Consider the following 24,310-nt stretch of genomic DNA (forward strand, 5'->3'; position numbering starts at 1 on the left):
CCTCTTACAGCAACACAAGAGAAGACTCTACACATGGATATCACGAGACAGTTAATAGCAAAATCAGATTAATTATTTTCTTTGCAGCCAACAAGGGAGAAGCTCTATATAGTCAACAGAAACAAGACCTGGAGCTGACTGACTCAGATCATGAATTCCTTATTACCAAATTCAGACTTTAAATGAAGAAAGTAGGGAAAAGCGCTACACCATTCAGGTATGACTTAAACCAAATCCCTTATGATTATACAGTGGAAATGAAAAATAGTCTCAAATGATTAGATCTGACAGAGCCTGTAAAACTATGGACAGGGGTTGGGTTCATGACATTGTACAGGAGGTAGCGATCACAACCATCCCCAATAAAAAGAAATGTAAAAAAGCAAAATGGTTGTCTGAGGAGGCCTTACAAATAGCTATGAAAGTAGGAAAGGAAAGATGTACTCATTTGAATGCAGAGTTCCAAAGAATAACAAGGAGAGATAAGAAAGTCTTCCTCAGGGATAAATGCAAAGAAATAGTGGACAACAATAGAATGGGAAAGACTCAAGTTTTCTTCAAGAAAATTAGAGATAGCAACTTTGCATGCAGGAATTTTTTCATGCAAAGATGGGCACAGTAAAGGACAGAAACTGCATGGACCTAACAGAATCAGAGGATTCTCAGACGAAGTGGCAAGAATACACAGAATAATACCCAAAATATCTTCATGATCCAGATAATCATGATGTTGTGATCACTCACCAAGACTCAGTCATCCTGGAATGTGAAGTCGAGTGGGCCTTAGGAAGCATCATTACAAACAAAGCTAGTGGAGGTGATGGAATTCTAGCTGAATTATTTCAGATCCTAAAAGATGATGCTGTGAACGTTCTGTACTCAATAGGCCAGCAAATTTTTCCACAGGACTGGAAAAGATCAGATTTCATTCCAGTCCCAAAGAAGGGCAATGCCAAAGAATGTTCAAAGTACTGCACAATTGCACTCATCTCTCACACTAGTAAAGTAATGTTCAAAATTCTGCAAGCCAGGCTTCAACAGTATGTGAGCCATGAACTTCCAGATGTTAAGCTGGATTTTGAAAAGGCAGAAGAATGAGATCAAATTTCCAACATCCATTGGATCATTGAAAAAGCAAGAGAGTTGCAGAAAAACATCTGCTTCTGTTTTATTGACTATGCCAAAGCCTTTGTGTGGATCACAACAAACTGTGGAAAATAATTCAAGAGAGAGGAATATCAGACCAGCTGGCCTGCCTCCTGGGAAACCTGTATGCTGGTCAAGAAGCAACAGTCAGAACATGGAACTGGAACAGTTAGAACTGGACATGGAACAACAGGCTGGTTCCAAATAGGAAAAGGAGTGCATTAAGGCTGTATATTGACACCCTGCTTATTTAATGTATATGCAGAGTACATCATGAGAAACACTGGACTGGATGAAGCACAAGCTGTAATCAAGATTTCCAGGAGAAATATCAATGAGCTCCAATATTCAGATGACACCACCCTTATGGCAGAAAGCAAGAACAAAAGAACATCTTGAGGAAAGTGAAAGAGGAGATTGGAAAAGTTGGCTTAAAACTCAACATTCAGAAAATGAAGATTATGGTATCTGGTCCCATCACTTCATGACAAGTAGATGGGGAAACAACAGGAACAGTGACAAATTATAGTTTGGGCGTCAAAATCAATGCAGACCATGACAGCAGCCCTGAAATTAAAAGATGATTGCCCCTTGGAATAAAACTTATGAGCTGCCTAGACAGCTTATTTAAAAAGCAGAGACATTCCATTGCCAACAAAAGTCCACCTAAGTCAAAGCTCTGGTTTCCCCAGTAGTCATGTGTGGATGCCAGAGCTGGAGAAACGATGCTTCTGAACTGTGGTGTTGGAGAAGACTTTCAAGAGTCCCTTGGATGCAAGGAGATCCAACCAGTCCATCCTAAAGAACATCAGTCCTGAATATTCATTGGAGAAGTTGAAACTTCAATACTTTGGCCACCTGATGTGAAAGACTGACTCATTAGAAAAGACCCTGATGCTGGGAAAGATTGAAGGTGGGAAGAGAAGAGGACAGCAGAGCGTGAGATGGTTGGATGTTATCATCGACTCAATGGACATGAGTATGAATAAACTCCGGGTGTTGTGATGGATAGGGAGGCCTGACTTGCAGCAGTCCATGGCGTTGCAAAGAATCGGACACAAAGAAGCCACTGAGCAGACTGGCTGAGCTCGAAATCAAAGAAAAGGTTTCTGGGAAATGTAGTCCCAGCCTAGCCAAATTAACACAGTGGAGCACAGACCACTTGACTTACTAAACCCTTCTCCTTTCATTAGTAGGGTGAATTTACCTTTGGAAAACTGACCTGACTGATAAACAGACTTTGGACAAGTCTGCAGTGAGTAGTGTGTCGGGGCTTCCCTGGTAGCTTAGAGGATAAAGTGTCCGCCTGCAATGAGGAGACCTGGAAGACTTTTTAGTCAGTGGTTTAATTTTTCATCTTATGAACCTGCACTAGAAACAGCCTGAATCTCATTTTCCCAAGCTCCCTTGCAGTCAGAATGTAACCATGTGACCTAGGCTCAATCAATTAGATGCACCTAGATGGTACTTAAGTCTCAATTACTTACAACCACATGGAATGTAGGTGGATACACCTACTGGTTTTAGAAAAGGCAGAGGAACCAGAGTTCAAATTCCCAACATCTGCTGGATCATTGACAAAGCAAGAGCATTCCAGAAAAACATCTATTTCTGCTTTATTGACTATGTCAAAGCCTGTGACTGTGTGGATCACAATAAACTGTGTAAAATTCTGAGAGAGATGGGAATACCAGACCACCTGACCTGCCTCTTGAGAAACCTATATACAGGTCAGGAAGCAACAGTTAGAACTGGACATGGAACAATAGACTGGTTCCAAAGAGGAAAAGGAATACCTCTAGGCTGTATATTTGTCACCCTGCTTATTTAACTTCTATGCAGAGTACATCATGAGAAACATGGGGCTGGAAGAAGCACAAGCTGAAATCAAGTTTGCTGGGAGAAATATTAATAACCTCAGATATGCAGATGACACCACCCTTATGGCAGAAAGTGAAGAGGAGCTGAAAAGCTTCTTGATGAAAGTGAAAGAGGAGAGTGGAAAAGTTGGCTCAAAGCTCAACATTCAGGAAATGAAGATCATGACATCTGGTCCCATCAATTCATGGGAAATAGATGGGGAAACAGTGTCAGACTTTATTTTGGGGGGGGGGGCTCCAAAATCACTGCAGATGGTGACTGCAGCCGTGAAATTAAAAGATGCTTACTCCTTGGAAGACAAGTTATGACCAACCAAGATAGCACACTGAAAAGCAGAGACGTTAGTTTGCCAACAAAGTTCCGTCTAGTCAAGATGATGGTTTTTCCAGTGGTCATGTATGTGAGAGTTGGACTGTTAAGAAAGCTGAGTGCTGAAGAATTGATGTTTTGAACTGTGGTGTTGGAGAAGACCCTTGAGAGTCCCTGGGACTGCAAGGAGATCCACCAGTCCATTCTGAAGGAGATCAGTCCTGGGTATTCCTCGGAAGGAATGACGCTGAAGCTGAAACTCCAGTACTTTGGCCACCTCATGAGAAGAGTTGACTTACTGGAAAAGACTCTGATGCTGGGAGGGATTGGGTCAGGAGGAAAAGAGGGAGACAGAGGATGAGATGACTGGATGGCATCACCGACTCGATGGACGTGAGTTTGAGTGAACTCTGGGAGTTGGTGATGGACAGGGAGGCCTGGCATGCTGCAATTCATGGGATCGCAAAGAGTCAGACATGACTGAGCAACTGAACTGACTGAATGACTGATGGCAGTTCTATTTCCAGTGTTTTGTTTTTTTTTTAAGGAATCTCCACACTGATTTCCATAGTGGCTGTACTAATTTGCATTTCCATCAACAGTGTAAGATGGTTCCCTTTTCTCCACACCCTCTCCAGCATTTATTGTTTCTAGAGTTTTGGATAGCAGCCATCTGACCAGCATGAGATGGTACCTCATTGTAGTTTTGATTTGCAATTTTCTGACAATGAGAGATGTTGGCAACTTTTCATGTGTTTGTTAGCCATCTGTATGTCTATTTTGGAAACATGTCTGTTTAATGTTTGGCCCACCTTTTGATTGGGCCGTTTATTCTTCTGGAATTGAGCTGCAGGTGTTGCTTGTATATTTTTGAGATTAATTGTTTGTCAGTTGCTTCATTTGCTATTATTTTCTCCCATTCTGAAGCCTGTCTTTTTCACTTTGCTTCTAGTTTCCTTAGTTCTGCAAAAGCTTTTAAGTTTAGTTAGGTCCAATTTGTTTATTTTGCTTTTATTTCCCCTACTCTGGGAGGTGGGTCATGGAGGATCCTGCTGTGTTTTATGTCGGAGAGTGTTTTGCCCATGTTTTCCTCTAAGAGTTTGATAATTTGTGATCTTACATTTAGATCTTTACTCCATTTTGAGTTTATTTTTGTGTATGGTGTTATACAGTGTTCTAGTTTCATTCTTTCATGAGTGGTTGACCAGTTTTCCCAGCACCTCTTTTTAAAGGGATTGTGTTTTCTCTATTTACATTCTTGCCTCCTTTGCGAAAGGTAAGGTGTCCATAGTTGCATGGATTTATCTCTGGGCTTTCTATTTTGTTCCACTGATCTATGTTTCTGTCTTTGTGCAAGTACCGTACTGTTTTAATGACTGTAGCTTCGAGGTATAGCCTGAAGTCAGGCAGGTTGATTGCTCCAGTTCCATTCTTCTTTCTCAAGAATTCTTTGGTTATTCGAGGTTTTTTGTATTTCCATACAAATTGTGAAATTATTGGTTTTAGTTCTCTGAAAAATACCGTTGGTAGCTTGATAGGGATTGCATTGACTCTAGAGATCGTTTCGGGTAGTATACTCTTTTTCACGATATTGATTCTTCCAATCCATGAACATGGTATATTTCTCCATCTATTTGTGTCCTCTCTGATTTCCTTCATCAATGTTTTATAGTTTTCTATGTATAGGTCTTTTGTTTCTTAAGGTAGATGTATTCCTAAGTATTTTATTCTTTTCGTTGCAATGCTGATTGGAATTGTTTCCTTAATTTCTCTTTCTGTTTTCTCATTGTTAGTGTATAGGAATGCAAGGGATTTCTGGGTGTTAATTTTATACGCTGCAAATTTGCTATATTAATTGACTAGCTCTAGTAAATTTCTGGTGGAGTCTTTAGGGTGTTCTATGTAGAGGATCATGTCGTCTGCAAACAGTGAGAGTTCTACCTCTTCTTTTCCAACCTGGATTGCTTTTATTTCTTTTTCTGCTCTGATTGCTGTGGCCAAAATATCCAAAACTATGTTGAATAGTAGTGTTGAGAGTGGGCACCCTTGTCTTGTTCTACTTTAAGGGAAATGCTTTCAAGTTTACACCATTGAGGATAATGTTTGCTGTGGGTTTGTCATATATAGGTTTTACTATGCTGAGGTGTGTTCCTTCTATTCCTGCTTTCTGGATGGTTTTTATCATAAATGGATGTTTAGTTTTGTCAAAGGCTTTGTCTGTATCTATTGAGATAATCATATGGGTTTTATTCTTCAATTTGTTACTTTGCTGTATCACGTTGATTGATTTGTGCATATTGAAGAAGCCTTGCCTCCCTGGGATAAGGCCCACTTGCTCATGATGTGTGATCTTTTTAATATGTTGTTGGATTCTGTTGGCTAGAATTTTGTTAAGGATTTTTGCATCTATGTTCATCATTGATATTGACTTGTAGTTTTCTTTTTTGTGTGGCATCTTTGTCTGATTTTGGATCAGGGTGATGGTGGCCTCATAGAATGAGTTTGGAACTTTACTTTCCTCTGTAATTTTCTGGAAATGTTTCAGGAGGATAGGAGTTAGCTCTTCCCTACATTTTTGGTAGAATTCAGCTGTGAAGCTGTCTGGTTCTGGGCTTTTTTTGCTGGAAGATTTCTGATTACAGTTTCCATTTTTGTGTTTGTGATGGGATTTTCAAGATTTTCTATTTCTTCCTGGTTCAGTTTTGGAAAGCTATACTTTTCTAAGAATTTGTTCATTTCTTCCAAGTTGTCCTTTTTATTGCCATATAGTTGCTGATAGTAGTCTCTTTTCATCCTTTGTATTTCTGTGTTGTCTGTTGATGTTTCTCCAATTTTATTTATAATTTTGTTGACTTGAATATTCTCCCTTTGTTTCTTGATGAGTCTGGCTAATGGTTTGTCAGTTTTATTTATCTTCTCAAAGAACCAGCTTTTAGCTTTGTTGATTTTTGCTATGGTCTCTTCTGTTCCTTTTGCATTTATTTCTGCCCTAATTTTTAAGATTTTGTACCTTCGCCTAACCCTAGGGTTCTTCATTTCTTCCTTTTCTGGTTGCTTTAGGTGTAGAGTTAGGTTATTTATTTGACTTCTTTCTTCTTTCTTGAGGTAACCCTGTATTGCTATGAACCTTCCCCTTAGCACTGCTTCTATAGTGTCCCATAGGTTTTAGGCTGTTGTGTTTTCATTTTCATTCACTTCTACACACATTTTTAATTTTCTTCTGTGATTTGTTGGTTATTCAGAAGCGTGTTATTCAGCCTCCTTTTGTTGGGATCTTTAATAGTTTTTCTCCTATAATTGACACCGAATCTTACTGTATTGTGGTCAGAAAAGATGCTTGGAATGGTTTCAACCTTTTTGAATTTACAAAGGCTAGATTTATGGCCCAGGATGTGATCTCTCCTGGAGAAGGTTCTATGTACACTTGAGAAAAAGATGGAACACATTGTTTTGGGGGTGAAATGTCCTATAGATATCAGCTAGGTCTAACCGGCCCATTATATCATTTAAAGTTTGTGTTTTCTTGTTAATTTTCTGTTTCATTGAACTATTCATAGGTGTGAGTGGGGTATTAAAGTCTCCCACTGTTATTGTGCTATTGTTAATTTTCCCTATCATACTTGTTAGCATTTGCCTTACATACGGTGTTGTTAAATGACCACCTATGGTGGGTCCATGTATATTTATAATTGTCATATCTTCTTCTCATATCGATCCTTTGATCATCGTGTAGTAACATTCTTTGTCTCTTTTCACAGCCTTGATTTTAAGGTCTATTTTATCCAATATGAGTATTGCTACTCCTTCTTTCTTTTGGTCTCTAATGGCATGGAATATCTTTTTCCAGCCCTTCACTTTCAGTCTGTATGTGTCCGTTGTTTTGAGGTGGGTCTCTTGTAGGCAACATCTATAGGGGTCTAGTTTTTGTATCCGTTCAGCCAGTCTTTGTCTTTTGATTGGGGCATTCAACCCACTTCCATTTAAGTTAATTATTCATAAGTATGATCCCATTGCCATTTACTTTGTTATCTTGGGTTTGAGTTTATACACCCTTTTTGTGTTTCCTGTCTAGACAAGATCCTTTAGCGTTTATTGAAGAGCTGGTTTGGTGGTGCTGAATTCTCTCAGCTTTTGCTTGTCTTAGAGCTTTTGATTTCTCCTTCATATTTGAATGAGATCTTTGCTGGGTACAGTAATCCAGGTTGTAGGTTTTTCTCTTTCATCACTTTAAGCACGTCCTGCCATTCCCTTCTGGCCTGAAGAGTTTCTAGTGAAAGATCAGCTGGTTTCCTTATGGAAATCCCCTTGTGTGTTATTTCTTGTTTTTCTCTTGCTGCTTTTAATATTTGTATTTTGTGTGTTTGATTTTGTTAATTTGATTAATATATGCTTTGCGGTATCTCATCTTGGATTTATCCTTTTTGGGACTCTCTGGGTTTCTTGGACTTTGGTGACTATTTCCCTCCCCATTTTAGGGACGTTTTCAACTATTATCTCCTCAAGAATTTTCTCATGGCCTTTCTTTTGTCTTCTTATTCTGGGACTCCTTTCATTTGAATGCTGGGGCATTTAGCAGTGTCCCAGAGTTCTCTGAGGTTGTCCTCATTTTTTAAAATTCGTTTTTTCTTTTTCCCTCTCTACTTCATTTATTTCTATCATTTTGTCTTCAACCTCACTTATCCTATCTTTTGCCTCCTTTATTAATTGTTGGTTCCCTCCAGAGTGTGTTTGATGTCACTGATTGCATTATTCATTATTGATTGACTCCATTTTATGTTTTCTAGGTCCTTTTAAAACATTTTTTGCCTCTTCTCACTCCTTGTCGCCAGGCTATCTGTAACTCCATTTTATATTCAAGATTTTTTATTATTTCTGAGTTATTTTTCAGGCGGACTCTATCTGTTTTGTTTGGTTTGATGGCCACTTATCATGTTCCTTTACCTGCTGATTTACATGTTTTAAACCCAGCTTTGACTAATGTCAGTGAATCACACACTTAAAAACTGGTGAAAGGGACAATTTTTGATACATCCCATTTATTATATTAAAAGTAAAATGGAAACTATCCGAAGCAAGTATACCCTTTAAATACTATCTCAATAAGGGTTTTTAAAAATGCCAGCTGCCCTGACTTCCTACCTTCGGGTCATAATTCAACCTCCATACCCCTCGAATTCTCCTCATTCTCTGATCTCATCAGCCCCATCTCCAATGCCAAATCCCTTATTCTGGCCTCTGTAGCCTTTCTTCTCTTCTTTAAAGATCCAGACACCCCCTCAGGTGTTTTTTATTTGCTCTCCCTTCTACGTGGGACGTTCAGGGTACAGGTTCTGAGATCTAGTTGCTAGCAGAATCACCTGATGAGTTTATAGATGCCCCAGCCCCACCTCAGAGAGTCAGATGCCATTATTTGGGGAGAGAGGGTGGCACCTGGACATTTACTATTGTTTTAAAACTTGTCAAGTGATTCTAACATTCATCCAGCGTTAGAAATCACTGCCCAAGACATCATGCTCAGTCCCCACCATCTTTAGGTTTCGGTTCAAAGGCCAGTTGTGCAAGAGGCTGGTGTTTGCAGGCAACTTGAATATCCATCATCTGGGGGCTGTGACACGACCTGTCACCTTCCCCGTGCCAGGCTCCCATACCCAGAAAGAAGAAGAGGGAAGCTCTTGTAAAGTCCTCTCTCAATCAGTCCCATTCTATTCCTTTCAGAGCACCAGCTAGGGATGGCCTGAGGGGCCCATGCCCGGCTTTTGTCTAGCCATGGAGCTGAGGAGTGCTCAGATGTTTAAATGATTGAACAACAACAACAACAAAAAAACCTCTTAGGTGACCCATGAAGACGAAATGACAAGTGTGTGCCTGGGCAGAGTCAAGGTCACATGTTGCCCACAGAGCTCCTTTTAGTCCAGGCTGCCATCTTGGCCACTGAAAGACAAATTCACTCCCTCCCAGTGTTCTTCTGAGACTGACCCAGGATTTCCCTTCTGTCTCCATCTCTGTCAGTAAATCCCCAAGAACTGGACTTCCCAGGAAAGCTCCCAGTGGGGGCCATTATTTATAAGGTGGAGAAAAATGTTCACAACCTCATGTGGCCCCGTCTCCATCTTTGGTGCAAACCTGATACAGCCATACCGATCAAATGGAACACTGCAAATCTGAGGATGACCAAGGCATTTTCCCCAAAACAGTTTAATTTAAATAAGGTGAAGAATCTGAAAATATTAGGGTGTGGGGAGAACCCGAAATACCATGTGAACCCACTGGTTCAGTCACAGAGAAACACCATCATAAAAAAAGATATTTAAGTTTAATACAAATGTTATAGAAGAAAATAAATGCTAAAAACTATTATGCTTCACAAATAAGGCCAGCTAGGCTATTTTTGTTTGTTTGTTTGTTGGTTGGTTCTTTTGACAATTGCAGTTGACAGATGTTCTTTCCTGTTTCCTCCTAGTACTTTCTTTTCTTAATTTCTTTTCTAATATGAGTAACTAGCTGGAAACTGTAGAGTTCACATCCTCTTATCAATAATGAAGAGAAAGGAAACAAAACGAAAATGTACAACAAAATGTACTGGAATGATATTGTACAATTAATTTTTCTCATAGACATATATCACCCTTTTGCTTTGTTCAATGCTTCTTGTTTTACACAACACGCAAAATGGTACTACAGCACATGTAGTGTAATGGCAAAGTGGCGGTCTCTTTCCTGTCAAACTGCCTTTGTTTCACGCTGACATGAAACCATAAAATTCCATCGTATAAATATTACATACACGCTTCATCTCAGGCTCAAATGTCCTCCGGGTGTGTCTCGCCTTTGACTTCCCACTTCCCGTGAAGCATGGTCATCTCTCACCAAGAAGCTGTGAGTGTCTGTAAGGGAACCACAAAGCAAAGAAAAACTGTTTCAGAGCTTCTGACTTGAATACTTTCTACTGTCTTTTCTTCTGCAAACTGAGCTGAACGGGGCTTGCTTCTACTTAATCATCTCTAAACAAGGATTGGGGTGTTTCTGGTTTTCCTTTATTCCCTTTTATCGGAGTAGAGTCATCATAGAAATCACATCAAATTAATGAGCTCCTCCACATACCCTTCTGGTCCAGAGAGCTTCCCTTTTATATCATGGTAACACAGTATTTCAAAGGGGCCAATGGGTACATGTGATGTGTCCATAGCAGCACTGAACTCTGTGCTGGAAATTCCTGATCCCAATATGCTGTGTACAAACACACAAATGCGAACAGCTCAAGGGGCATCACAGAGGAGGAGCTGTGCACGGCAAAGTGACCCCTGTGCCCTCTTGGTACCCCTGTGACATATGGCTGGCTGGCCATCCTTTCTCCAGCATCCAACCATTCTTTTTGTTGTTGGGTGCGGTTTTTGTTTGTTTGTTTGTTTGTTTATTTCTCTCTCTTTTTTATACGTTAAAGTTAATACAAATGTGAAAAGGGGAAGGTACTCTAGGCTCGATGACATTCACAAATTATACATTTATTTACATATAAAGTAAAGGTTCCATATGGGTGGAACAGTATTCATCAAGGGTAGTGCCAAACATGAGACAGGTGCAGAGGCCAAGTATGAGGGTGATGGTCCTCCTGTCTCACGTCTGTTTGCTGGTTCTGGTTTCTCTGGTGTCTGTATTGTTTCTCTCTGCAGGGTGGGTGGCCTGTGTCCCAGCATGTCCCAATTCTCAGCAGGTGTCCAGGCCGGACTTTTTTGGGATGAGGCTCTTTGAACTGGTACCAGTGTTATGCTCAGAGCAGGCTGACCCTTGCTTCTCCTCACTGCCTCTCCAATAACTGGATTTACTGCTCCAGGAATGGTTTGGGCAGGAGGAAAGCCAAGAGGAAAGCGGGGGTGGGGGGGTGGTTAGCATTCCTGACCATGCCTGGCCATTCCTGCCCACCCGCTTCTACTTGATCTGCACCTGCTCCGCCAGGAAGCCACCTTCCTCTCCCGACTCCCCCCAACACACAGGGGAAAAATCCTGCCACCATTTACTGACCTGAATTTTGGGGTCTTTAAGGATATAACAAGAGCTGGAAAAAACAGAAGGGCATCATGCTCAGAGGAAATAAAGATTAGTGGGGAAAAGTACTAACTCATTGAGGAAGAGGTTTCTTATGCAGTACTGGTATCAGGCACCCTTGCTGCATGATCAGACTCCGAGTACCCCAGGTCGTTGTTATGTTCAAACTTGGGCACTAAAAAAGGCACTGAGATTTGGCATTCTCTACTTACTTCTGTTAATGGAGTTTCTTTCATCACTGTATAGGCAACTTGAAAACAGACTTATACCTAAACCAGCCAAAGGAAAAGGAGGGAGGACCAGAATGGTTAAACCCAGCTGGTTTAATGGTTAAGATCTACTGGCTCCCAGTAAGGAAAAGCTACAGGGCCAACTGAAGGATGAAAGAACCAGAGTAAGACCTAAGGGAGCTACAAGGACATGTGCGTTGCAACAAGTTACACTGTGGATGAGTAAGATGTGACAACACTGAAGGAAGAGCCAAACGAGTTTTCCGTCCAGCTGGGAGACGGCCCAGCCTGCAGGCTCAGTGGGGTGGCTGACTCTGAGACCCATCAGCACATCACTAAGATCCCATTGTACCTTAGATCATTTACCAAGTTTAGACAGATTGGGACAAAACATTTTTTTTTAACTTCTTGAGGTGGGATGATAATATTTGAACAAAAGAAGTTGGCTTCATTGACTATACCAAAGCCTTTGACTGTGTGGATCACAATAAACTGTGGAAAATTCTGAAAGAGGTGGGAATACCAGACTATCTGACCTGTCTCTTGAGAAACTTATAGGCAGGTCAGGAAGCAAGCATTAGAACTGAATATGGAACAACAGACTGGTTCCAAAGAGGAACAGGAGTATGTCAAAGCTGTATATTGTTATCCTATTTATTTAACTTCTATGAAGAGTACATCATGAGAAACCCCGGGCTGGGAGAAGCACAAGCTGGAATCAGGATTACTGGGAGAAATATTAATAACATCAGATATGCAGACGACACCACCCATATGGCAGAAAGTGAAGAGGAACTAAAAAGCCTCGGGATGAAAGTGAAAGAGGAGGGTGAAAAAGTTGCCTTAAAGCTCAACATTCAGAAAATGAAGATCATGCATCTGGTCCCATCACTTCCTGGGAAATAGATGGGGAAACAGTGGAATTAGTGTCAGATTTTACTTTTTTGGGTTCCAAAATCACTGCAGATGGTGACTGCAGCAATTAAAACAAAAGATGCTTACTCCTTGGAAGAAAAGTTATGACCAACCTAGATAGCATATTCAAAAGCAGAGACATTACTTTGCAACATGGGTTCGTCTAGTTAAGGCTATGCTTTTTCCAGTGGTTATGTATGAATGTGAGATTTGAACTATGAAGAAAGCTAGTGCCAACGAATTGATGCTTTTAAACTGTGGTGTTGGAGGAGACTCCTGAGAGTGCCTTGGACTGCAAGGAGATCCAACCAGTCCATTTTAAAGGAGATCAGCTGTGGGATTTCTCTGGAGGCAATGATGCTAAAGCTGAAACTCCAGTCCTTTCGCCACCTCATGCGAAGGGTTGACTCACTGGAAAAGACTCTGATGATGGGAGGGATTGGGGGCAGGAGAAGAAGGGGAAGACCGAGGATGAGATGGCTGGATGGCATCACTGACTCGATGGACGTGAGTCTGACTGAACTCCGGGAGTTGGTGATGGACAGGGAGGCCTGGCGTGCTGCGATTCATGGGGTCACAGACAGTCGGACATGTCTGAGCGACTGAACTGAACTGAACTGAACTGACTGAACTGTGAAGCTTAGAGACAGGATCAGAGTGAGGCAGGAAGGGACCAGACCATCACCTAGAAGGGTGACTACTCTTATCATCACCTAGTGATAGGCAGGCATGGTGATTTCCTGAGCTCCGGTTCTGGAAGAGAAGAAGCAAAGACAGTGATAAGGACCTCCCAAGTTATATATTCACTCAGGAGAGAACGCTTCCTCATCACTTCCATCTGGGACCCAAAGCAGGTGTTATTGTGGAGGGCAGAGCTGGGGTCCGTGGTCAAGCTCTCTTATGGTTCTTGTCCACCTCTTCTTACACATTCTTCCCTACTCATGACACCTACACTGTTAGTCCTCTGGAAGGTCAGTGATGCAGCTGGTCATCACGACACGGAAACTCTGACAAAAATGCAGTGAAGTTACATTCAGTCTCCCCAGTTCTGTTGAAGGCAGAGAGACCAGCTAGGCAGCAGGGCTTAGCTTGCTTAGCACAGAAGCCACATCCCAGAGCCAGGCTGGCCACCTGAGTAACTGAAGAGCCTGACCTCTCCCATGGACAGGACAGGGCACGCTGACTGGTTCAGCCAGTCACTGTGGAGGACAATGGGTGTTACTCCAGGGCACATCATGTAAAGAGCAAGGATGGAGCTCCTTCAAGAAGCCAGATCAGGAATTCCCTGGTTAGGGGAATTGGTGCTGGTTTGGACTTGGTGCTTTCCACCAGGTGCAAGTCCTGGTTAGGATTTGGTGCTTCCACTGTCAAGGGTGCAGGTTTATAGGTTCAAATTATGTGTGGGGAACTAAGATCCCATGAACTGCTGAGCGTGGTCGAGAGAGACAGAGAGAGAGAGAGAGAGAGAGAGAGAGAGAGAGAGAGAGAGAGAGAGAGAGAGAGAGAGAGAGAGAGAGAGAGAGGGACAGAGAGACAGAGAGAGAGACAGAGAGAGACAGAGAGAGAGAGAGACAGAGAGAGAGAGACAGAGAGAGAGAGAGAGAAAGAGAGAGAGAGAGAGAGACAGAGAGAGAGAGAGACAGAGAGAGAGAGAGACAGAGAGAGAGAGAGAGAAAGAGAGAGAGAGAGAGAGACAGAGAGAGAGAGAGGCAGAGAGAGAGAGAGAAACCAGACCATCCATCCTCACTCTCTCATTTTCTACTGCAGTTTCCAGTGGCCATGAGAGGCACAGCGAGGAAGAAACCAGGCAAAGCCAAGACCCATCACTCAGGAAAAGACACACCCACGAAGAAAACACACACACACACAAGGCGAGCTCTTTGGCTGCTGGGAAAAGTTCCCTGTTGGCTGCCATGAGGTGGGTTCATACTTATACTTATACTTCTGGGCTGGGTAGATTGGTTGAGGCGGGTCATCCATGGTGCTTGGGGCAGAGGCATGTTCTTTGTCACACCTGTTGCTAACTGAAGAGATAGCACAGCACCTTCAGAGACTGGCAGAGAGCTACAGTCTGAAGACAGCTTGAGTATGTGCAACCCCACCAGCTTGCTATCCTGGTCTCCAATAGGCTGCTGATCTTAGCACTGGAGAACTGGTGGATCAATGTCACCATTTTCCAACTTAAGGCATTCAAAGAGGACTAACACTTTTTAAAATGCATACTAAACCATGAACAAGATCACTGGACACTGCACAAGATTACAGGTGGAAATAAGGCATCAGTTCAGTTCAGTTCAGTCACTCAGTTATGTCCGATTCTCTGTGACCCCACGAATCGCAGCACGCCAGGCCTCCCTGTCCATCACCAACTCCTGGAGTTCACCCAGACTCATGTCCATCAAGTCAGTGATTCCAGCCAGCCATGTCATCCTCTGTCGTCCCCTTCTCCTCCTGCCCCAAATATCAGTCTTTTCCAATGAGTCAACCCTTCACATGAGGTGGCCAAAGTACTGGAGTTTCAGGTTTAGCTCCGTTCCTTCCAAAGAAATCCCAGGGCTGATCTCCTTCAGAATGGACTGGTTGGATCTCCTTGCAGCCCAAGGCACTCTCAAGAGTCTTCTCCAACACCACAGTTCAAAAGTATCAATTCTTTAGCACTCAGCTTTCTTCACAGTCCAACTCTCACATTCATACATCACCACAGGAAAAACCATAGCCTTGACTAGACGGATCTTTGTTGGCATAGTAATGTCTCTACTTGTCAATATTCTATTTAGGTTACAATGACATAAAATCAACTTTGTGAAGCCACAAATTCCCAGAATTTTGAAAGCAAATTTCTCTCATAACCACTGGCTCTGCTGAGAGCTTAATACATCCGGGGAAATGGGAAGTGCTGGCTCCACCACTTAGGTGGCAAGGCTCCATCGAAGGAACCCAGATTATTTCGGGCAAGTGTAATCATGAATCTACTGCCAAGGCTGACGGCAGATCAGGAAAGAGAGTGTGATGGAGGTGCATGTAGTGAGAAGAGTTCAGGGAGGAGCCACAGGTGAGATTTCAGTGGACCGCTCCTAAGCCATGATGGTAGGACACAAACACATAATTATTTGAAATGGAAGAGCCCAAAATGTGTGACAGGAAACGTGTCTCAATAAAACATCTGTCATGGGGAAGAATTTGGCAGGGAGGTTATTGAAGATATGATATGGGGTAAGGGGGGAGAAAATACCTCCAAGGAAAAGTAAGGCTATACAGAGATGGAAATATAATCACAGTGCCCTAGTTGACTCTGCGACAAACAGCATGACCATAATGATGGAAACACAGATGGTCACCTGCCAACATTTATGACTCAGCCAACAGCCAGAACTGAGAAGGACCAACTGCAGTTATAGAATAGAATGCACATGTTCTCCACCTTGATGATGGGGAATCAGAGCAGCAAGATGGAAAAGTCTGAATATGACAGTGGAGGAGAGATGAGGGAGGAGATGGAGCACCAAGAGTGGGATCCAGAGACAGTTTCCTCCAGCTGGGAGAACAAGGACTAAGGAATCAGTGTTATCTTGGACCAAGGAAGCCCAAAGAGCATGTCAAACAGTGACAGAGTGGTCTGGGAGAGAGGGGAGAAGAGAAGTGATAAGTACCCCGGATTCTCATCTACTAAAGCCAGAAGTCAACAAGCAATGTCTAGGTAGAGTCGAGAAACAGAGATATGGGGAAACACATTATTTATAAATAAGTACCAGATGCAAAGTGATAACCATGGAGACTGGGACGAGGGATAGTTTTTCTGTGTATGATTTTATTTTCTCTGACTACAGTCATCCCATCAGGGATGGAACAGGGGGTTCATCCCAGGACCCACCATGGATACCAGATTCCATGCAAACTTAAGTCTCATGGTCAGCCCTCCATAGCCATATCCACAGATTCAACCAGCTACAGACTGTGTAGAACTGTATTCATTACGAAGAAAAAAAAAATCCACACAGATGTCAACCTGCACAGTTCTAACCCATGTTGTTCACGGGTCAACTCGACATGCATGTATCACTTTAAAATTTTAAAATGAAGAGACAAGGGAACAGGAGAGGCTCATGCCCACCCCAAGGAAGCTCCTATTTAACCTTTCTCCCTCTCAACTAGACCTTCATCTTAACCAGCCTGGTTCCAGAATCTGATAAAGAGCACAGGAACCTCCATGTTTGTACAGTCCACTTTCCTCCAGCTTCCACCTACACTGTCAGCAAGCACTGAGCACTAACAGAAGCCATGAGGCATATGAGGAATCAGAAAATGAGCTGGTCTGTCTTCTTTGACACAACCCTTCAGCCAGATGGCTGTGGAGTGTAAACAGGGGGAAAATGAAAAGGCTTGAGTTCACAGTCCTGGTCAGGCCTCGAGGGACCTCCAGCTCAGCTCACACTCTAGAGTAACACTGAAGCACTCCCTAATAAATGCTGACAATTCAGGATCTTTCCCTCCCCGGTGGCCCCCACCCCAGTCATCAGGTTCCTTGGGATGTTCTTCTCCCCACTCCACCCTCTGCACCAATTCACCAGCAACTCTAGATCCCTACCTGCTCTCTCCACCCTCCCTTTCTATTCCCTTGCACACCATGGTGCTTCAGGCTGGGGGTGAAGTAATGATGGCCCACAGGCCAAATGCAGCCCAATGCCTGCTTTTCCAAGTGCAAGTTCACTGTAGCACAGGAGCATCTGTTTATGTGCCATCTGTGGCTGCTTTCAACTGACAACGGCAGTTCTGATAAAGACTGTGTGGTCCACCAACTCCTGGGCCAGGAAACACCTGCCATCTGTCAGGGGATGTTTAACTTTAAGGGAGCCAATATGTTTTCTTACTTTGTGTGCCATTTCTCAAGGACTCTCTGTTTCTTATCCATTCCTGGAAAACTGGAATGAGCAGAGCTGCACACAGTTCTCAGGACTGCGATCATGGGAAAGAGCTCCTGCTTAGATTCCCTTCAGTGACTCCTGTCAGTGACTTCCTTCAGTGACCTTTTACTTAAAGGACTATCCATTTTGTTGCAACGAGTGGAATTTCATTTTTAATGGCTGAGTAATCATTTTATTGAAGATATAGAAGCATGAGTTTCTACAAATAAAGTACCCTTGTTTCACTCGAGACTGGGGTCTCCTGCGTCCTTCTTCTCATCAACTCCAGTCCCCAGGTCCTGGACTATGAAGACCTTCACAACTGGCCCCCAAACAGGGACCTGGGGAATGCCCTTGGCAAGCAGACGGAGTGACAATTGGGACCTATGGAGGTCGGTAAGTGCAGGATTATGTGACAAATGGCTGGAAAGCCCCACCACTTTTCCACTTTACTTCAATATTTATTTAAGGTTCAAGGACTTTTGGTTTCACATCAGCAAATACAGGCTTGTCTCCAAACAGTGGTTGAATATAATCCCTGGTTCCCTGATGAAGACAGTTTCGATTTAGAAATTTGGAACTCAATTAAAAAAAATGTTAAACAAGCCACAGATGGAGAGAAAATATTCCAATAGATTTTTCGCACCTGTGGGCCCTCATTAAGGCTGTGTTCTTGCCATTTCAAGGCAATTCTAGCCCCTGTGATATTTGTCAACAAGCGCATATTTGTATATCACTATACAATTTGTATTTTATTATACAAATATAAATTAGATGATAAGACTTTACAAAAGGCCGGATTGAAACAACATAAAATGTTTCAAAACTTTCCCACTATCCCTGCTCCAGCTGTCCCAAGAGCTCCTCCTCCTCTTGTAATGGACACGAAACCACAGGTCCCCTCGATTCAAGGACAAGATGTATCTGATGATGATTCTTCTGATGCTGTCTGTGACATTAAAGCCACCAATACTTTTTTTTGGATGACAGTGATAAGCCCCTAACAAGCACTCATATTTATGAAAACAGACGATACGCTCATTCTCCTTCACAACGAAGACTTTCTGATTTACTGGCTTTACAATCTCAAGTCTCTGAGGCTTATGATCTTTTTGCATTTCCTGTGATAAAAAAAAAGTTAATGTTCAAGGACAACAAATACTTCAATACGAAGACATTGATTTTTCTCACATGTCACAGATGAAAAAGTCTATAACTTTTAAGGCCCTCATTCACCTTTTACTAAAAACAAACAAACAAACAAACAAACAAAAAACTTCTCAATGCTATGACATCTTCTATTGAAAATGTTATTCCTTATGATTGGCCAATTTTGATAAAAGCTCTTCTTAAACCAAAAAAATAATCTTCAATAGTTAATCTGGTTTCATGATATGGCCCGAGATCATGACAATTCTAATATTTGAGCTGGCGCTCCCCCAAACCAAATTACTTTTAAAATGCTAACCAGTACAGGACAATTTGATTCAGTGAAGACAGATACAATGGCTCCGTTGTTACATGAACAATTGAAAAAAATTTGCCCTTGAAGCTTGGGATCAAATTACTCCTCAAGAGAAACCTAAAGGTAGCTACACAGAGATATTACAAGGGCCTAATAAAGCCTATGCTGATTTTTTAGCTGGACTGAGAATTGCTATCTCCCGTAGTGTTGTCAGAAGAGGCCAGAGTGCAATTAAAAAAAAAAGCTTGCATATAAAAATGAAAATCAAAAATGTCAGAGAGCCATCGCTCTGATTAGTGAGACCAGAAATGTTATTGATTATTTGTAGGCTTGTCACAGCTTAGGATCAGAAACTCAAAAAATACAAATGTTAGCTAAAACAGTGGCTACTGTCTTTGAAAAGGAAAATGAAAGAAGTTTTGTTTGTGGGAATAAGAGCCATTAAAAAAAATTGCCCTAACACACACACACACATACACACACACATTATAACTACTACAAAACCTCCAAGACTCTGCCTGCAATGTCATAAAGAGATATATTGGGCTAAAAAATGTCAATCGAAATATGATGTTGAAAGGAACCCTATTTTGAAAAAGTCAAAGATGGGGACTCCCCAGGTCCCCATCAACAAAAACCAGGGACAAACTCCATCTTTTCCCTCAAACCTTCAACATCCGGTAGTGCTGCCATTGATATACCAGCCCTAAATGATGTTCTTCTTTTTCTTCAAACAGTCCCTTGTAAAATATCTACCGGCCTTCAGAATGGGAGAAAATAATAGCAAATTAAGCAACTGACAAACAATTAATCTCAAAAACATACAAGCAACTTATGCAGCTCAAGTACAGAAAAATAAATGACCCAATCAAAAAATGGGCCAAAGAGCTAAATAGACATTTCTCCAAAGAAGACAAATGGATGGCTAACAAAAACATGAAAAGATGCTCAACATCACTCATTATCAGAGAAATGCAAATCAAGACCACAATGAGGTATCATTTCACACCAGTCAGAATGGCTGTGATCCAAAAGTCCACAAGCAATAAATGCTGGAGAGGGTGTGGAGAAAAGGGAACCCTCTTACACTGTTGGTGGGAATGCAAACTGGTACAGCCACTATGGAGAACAGTGTGGAGATTCCTTAAAAAACTAGAAATAGAACTGCCTTATGACCCAGAAATCCCACTGCTGGGCATACACACCGAGGAAACCAGAATTGAAAGAGACATGTATACCCCAGTGTTCATCGCAGCACTGTTTATAACAGGCAGGACATGGAAGCAACCTAGATGTCCATCAGCAGATGAATGGATAAGAAAGCTGTGGTACATATACACAATAGAGTATTACTCAGCCATTAAAAAGAATACATCTGAATCAGCTCTGATGAGGTAGATGAAACTGGAGCTGATTATACAGAGTGAAGTAAGCCAGAAAAAAAAAAAAAACACCAATACAGTATACTAACACATATATATGGAATTTAGAAAGATGGTAATGATAACCCTGTATGTGAGACAGCAAAAGAGACACAGATGTAAAGAACAGACTTTTGGACTCTGAGGGAGAGGGAGAGGGTGGGATGATTTGGGAGAATGGCATTGAAACATGTATACTATCAGGTAAGAAACGAATCGCTAGTCTAGGTTCGATACAGGATACAGGATGCTTAGGGCTGGTGCACGGGGATAACCCAGAGAGATGATATGAGGAGGGTGGTGGGAGGGGGGTTCAGAGTTGGGAACTCATGTACACCTGTGGTGGATTCATGTCAATGTATGGCAAATGCAATACAGTATTGTAAAGTAAAAAAAAAATTAAAAAAATAAAAATAAAATAAAATACCTACCAGACTTTATAGACCCTTACCCCCACAAATCTTCAGCCGTATACTTGGCTGATCTAGTCTGACTTCTAAGAAAATTACTATTCATCCTAAAATAATTGTTTCAGATTATATGAAAAAAATTCAAATTATTGTGTCATCTCAGATACTATGACAATTCAAAAAGGGGGACAAAATTGCTCAATTACTTCTTTTACATTGCATTTCTACTAACTCCTCTAATGATATACAGACGGGTGGATTTGGTAATACAGATAAAAACAATCTTTATGAACATCAATAATATCTAAATATACACGACCAAATATAAATAACAAGATTAATGACAAAAGACTTTCTGGTCTTCTTGATACTAGCTCTGATACTACCAGTATTTCCAAATATTTATGACCCAAATCTTGGCCTTTACAAAAAATTTCTTGCCAAAATGCAAAACTATCTCAAACCAAAGTACAAGAGGTTTACCAAAGTGTCCAAATATATCCATATGAGAGGCAAAAGGCCAGCCTACAACATTACAACCTTTTGTGATTGATACACCCCTTAATTTAATAGAAAGAAATTTACTTACACAATGACAAACTCAAATATATATTCCACACTTTTCCTAGGGGCCACTGCTCATTTAATAAATTATACAATTATTATAATAATTTGAAAAAATGATGAGCCTATTTGGACAGGGCGGTGTCCCCTTACAAAAGAAAAATTAAAGGCTACCAAAAAACTTATAGATACACAATTCAAATTAAAAAACATATTTAAAAATTCTGTTCCCCTTAAAATTCTCCCATTTTTGTGATTTAAAGAAGTCTAACAAATGGTGTCTTTTAACAGACCTTCAAAAGGTTAATACATCCATAAAACCTATAGGTACGTTATAACCAAAAATTTCATCACCTACCACTATTCCTCAAAACTGACATATTATTAGTATAGATTTACAAGATTGCTTTTTCACTATACCATTAAATCCTCTAGACTGAGAGAGATTTGCTTTCGCCCTTATCCTAAACATATCATGCCTTGCAAACGATAACAATAGACTATATTGCCTCAAAAAATGATGAATTCTCTCACCATGTGTCAATATTATGTAACCAAAGCTCTTAAACCTGTGAATAAGCAATTTCCTAACCTTCTTGTTATTCAGCATATAGATGATGTATTGTTTTCAGCTCCTTCTATTTTAAAAACTCAACAGATGTTTGACGTAGCTCAACAATACTTAAAAGAGTATAGATTAACCATTGCCCCTAAAACGATTCAAACCTCTACACCTTACCATTACCTGAGATTTATTGTTAATAGAAAACAGATCACTCCCCAACTGACAGATTCGTGTTGATAAGTTATCAACCTTAAATGATTTTCAAAAACTTTTAGGCGATATAAACTGGATTAGAACTTCTTTGGACATTACAAGTTAAGAGCTGACTTATTTAACACTTTAAAAGGAGATCCTGATTTAAATAGCCCTCGTTCACTCTCCTAAGAGACACGAGAAAAAACTCTGCTTAGTACAAAATAAATTGCAAAAACAATTTCTTATCCTCTGCTATTTGCAGTGTCTTTGTTTTGGGAGAAGGCAATGGCAACCCACTCCAGTACTCTTCCCTAGAAAATTCCACGAATGGAGGAGCCTGGTGGGCTACAGTCCATGAGGTCTCAAAGAGTCGGACACGACCAAGTGACTTCACTTTCTTACCTCTAGAGTTATTCATACTCCCCTCTCTCCATTCCCCTACAAGACTTCTTGCCCTACAAAAACACCCAATGAAATGGATATATACCCAGTTTTAGAGAGAAAGGTCACTTACACCCTATCTTGATTTGATTGCTCTAATAATTATCAACAATAAAAACAAAACTAGAGCTCTAATTGGCTCTGATCCTCATAAAATTATAGTAAACCTCAATGTGAAATACAAACTTCTACTGACTTCCAAATAGCCTTTTTAAAACAGTTCGAAAATTTTTCATTTCCTTATCCTTGGAACAAACTTTGAAACTTCCCCCAAAACACTAAATTTACTATCTCTCACATTGTCACATCACAACCTATTCCTCAAGCTGATGTTTTTTACATAGATGGGACAAAAAATGTTAAAGCCTTGTTATGGTCTCTCAAAGAATATAAAGTTTTTTAATACTTAAATCTCACTCTGCCCAACAAAATAAGTTATATACTCTCATCCAGGTTATTCACCTACATCCTGAACTTATTAACATAGTTTCTGATTCTTTATATTCAGTTTTTGTATTATGATAGATAAAATTCATAAAATTTATAAAATACACAAATTCCAATCAGTCTATTATTCAACAACTTTTTCTCAGACTACAATCTCTTATTAAAAACCACACTTCCCCCATTTATATTACCCATTTTCACGCACATTCTTGTCTTCCTGGCCCTATGTCTTACGACAATGAACAAGCTGATACACTTGTCTCTTTTACTACTACTCCTGCAAAGCAACATGCTCTATTACACAATAATGCTGGTTCATTACACCAAATTTGGAACATTCCATACTGCCATGCTAAAAAATGTCATTAATAATTGCCTTCGTTGTAGGCCTTTATGTCTTTGAATTATTAAATAAGGTATTAGCCCTCAAAGATTACAACCTAATAAACTATGGCAAGTGGATGTAACTCATTGTCCTGAATTTTCTCCCTTTTCCTTCTTACATGTCTCAGTCGATACAAATTCCTCTTTTATATGGGCCACGCCTCTTCAAGGGTTACACAACATGTTATAACCCACCTGTTAGCTTCTTTTGCTATAGTGAAAACACTTAATTCTTTTAAAACAGACAATGGCCCTGCCTGTATTTCTAGATAATTCAAACTACTCCTCCAATCATTTTCTAGTAAACCTATTACAAACATTCCTTATAATCCACAATACAAGACATTGTTGAACGAGCACATCATATACTGAAACTACAAATAAAAAAAAAATTAAAAAGGGGAAATATACAGGAACATTAGAATCTTCCTTATCCAGAGCAGGATTTACTAGATTCCAATGCAATATATTCTCTAATCCTATAACTACTGTTAATAAAGCTTTGTTTGTTTTAAATTTTTTAAATTTACCACAAGGGGATATTTTGACAAAAGCAGAAAAACATTTCAAGAAACTGAAGGACCCTTCTCTTCCTCTACCCATTTGGTAGTAAGATGGGCTGACTAAATCATGGAAATCTGGAAAATTAATATTACAGGGAAAGGGGTATGCTTGTATTTCTCCAGATGGATCCAACCAAGTCAGTTGGCTCCCTCTTTGGAAGATCCACCCCCGGGGAGCCACCAATGTTCAAGGCACAGAGGAAAAGGCAAAATCCCTGGGAGGAGGTGTTTCCAGTACAAGCCATGACAGCTGTAAAGATTTCCAAGAAACGCTACACTCATGATCTCCCTACTTACTAATTAAGCCGAAAATCTGATTTCTCAACAGGAAATGCCATGGAATCCTGAGAATATTTTTGTCACTATGCTTGCTTTTGCTTCCCCTGCTCAGGCTGACTTGATTAATCACACTTATTGGGCTTATACACCT

At 40.8% G+C, this 24,310-nt stretch overlaps 1 pseudogene; it reads right to left on the minus strand.

Annotated features, from left to right (window-relative positions):
- Positions 1 to 11,040: 11,040 nt before the first annotated feature.
- The window catches only part of LOC132657160 (MYND-type zinc finger-containing chromatin reader ZMYND8-like), a 53,642-nt pseudogene continuing 40,372 nt past the window's right edge, over positions 11,041 to 24,310 (minus strand).

This window comes from Ovis aries, chromosome Y, assembly GCF_016772045.2.
Source record: "Ovis aries strain OAR_USU_Benz2616 breed Rambouillet chromosome Y, ARS-UI_Ramb_v3.0, whole genome shotgun sequence".
NCBI lineage: Eukaryota > Metazoa > Chordata > Mammalia > Artiodactyla > Bovidae > Ovis > Ovis aries.